Raw genomic sequence first — 1,806 nt, 5'->3', positions numbered from 1 at the left:
TATATATATATATATTGTTGTATTTTGGGATGGTCATGTTGCCAGTTTTGTGTGTCTCTCCTTACTAATGATCTGCCATTTTGTATTCCTATTGTATGTATCTTTATTTGTTCATGCGTATATACCTGTGTGTCTATGTTTAGTAAGTGTGTGTGGGAATGTGCCTGCATTATCAGTATCCCCTATTTATACATGTTCATGTAATTTACTTTTTTTTATTTTATTCATTTGTTTATATCTACTTACTTTTTCTTTTCTTTCTATTTTTTGTATTAATTTAATTTGATATATTTTATTTTGTTAATGTATATAGTTATTTAATTCCATTTATTTATCTGTGTATTGTCTTATATTCATATTATGGGAATCTTATTCTGTCATAGGTTGTGGTCTGTTGGAGGTGTGTGTTTAGTGTTCCATTCTAGTTTCCTACTCAGGATAGGTTTATCTTCTATTATGTGTATAGCTTCCTTAATTTGTCTAAGCGTTGCGACTGTTCTGTGTGTGGACGGGATTTTAACTTCTATGTTGTTGAGTGAGCCCCCGTGTTCCTGCTCGGTGTGCTGGTACAGAACCGATGAGCTCTTCTCCTCCTTAAGTTCCCTCCAATGATCATTTAACCGCTCTCCTATGCGCCGTGCTGTCTCCCCTACGTACGTTGTTGTCTTGTTACTGTACCGTCCCTCTGTACATCTTATACTATAGACAACATTCCTAGCTTTACAATTTGTTTGTGGGCAAACTCTACATACAATACAGTTCCTATCAGTACAGGGGGTTCTACTAAAAGGGTTGGTTCTACTAAAAGGGTGGGTTCTACTAAAAGGGTGGGTTCTACCAATTAGAAATTTTAATAAGGATACCTGGCCTTTCTACAACCTTAATTCGTAGCTTAAGTTTGTCTATGGCCCTTCTAAAGCGGTATGCCAGTTCGCCTCTAGGAGTGGTGTCGACGAACATGACACTCTGGTATTTGTGGCTATTATACCATGAGTTGTGGTTTTCCCTATTCTCGTCTTAGTCCTTCCGATGGTGTTCCATGACTTGCTCCTATAGAGTGGGCAAATCCCATTCCTATTGTTACGTATGATAGTTTCAAATTTCCTCATGGCTCTTTATATTTCTGGAAATGTCTGTCGTGCGGTCATAACTTAAAGAAGAGGAAGATTGTGATTTTCCGTTTCCGCATGATGCAAAGTGTTCACTGCCAGTGGTGTTTCTGGCAGAGGCATCTTTAATTTGTTGCTTATGTATCCAAGCTCTATCATATAGTCCCATTCCGGTTTTACTAATGTAGTATTCTTTACATTGTAGGCAAGTTGCACAGTAAGTTAAGTTTTTTGTTTTGAAATTCACGTTTGCATGAACTTTGAAAATCTCATTATTTTTAAAGGAATTTTTTTCCACCCTCGTCAATGGTTTTACAAGTTCCACATCGAGGGTCTCCGCATTTGTTAACTTGCATTGTTTCAATGTTAGAAGTAGACTACTATATATTTTGTTTCTCAATCAACATCACATCGCAAAGATCAAATCACATCAAAAGCAAGCCTATCAAGGTATGGTGGAACAATAGATCTCGTAAACAGCATCCTGGGACAATATAGAAGTGAAAAGGACAAGTGCAGATCAATATCTATAAAACAAGTTCAATAATGTAAAATATATTTTAATAAAGCAAAAATATAAAAAATTATATATAGAATTAAATTAAATTAAAAACTTATACATACATACATACATGCATGTATGTATATATATATACATAAGTATATATATATACATATATATATATATATATATATA

This window comes from Octopus bimaculoides, chromosome 24 (assembly GCF_001194135.2).
Source record: "Octopus bimaculoides isolate UCB-OBI-ISO-001 chromosome 24, ASM119413v2, whole genome shotgun sequence".
NCBI classification, from domain to species: Eukaryota; Metazoa; Mollusca; class Cephalopoda; order Octopoda; family Octopodidae; genus Octopus; species Octopus bimaculoides.
This window is presented reverse-complemented; position numbering follows the sequence as displayed.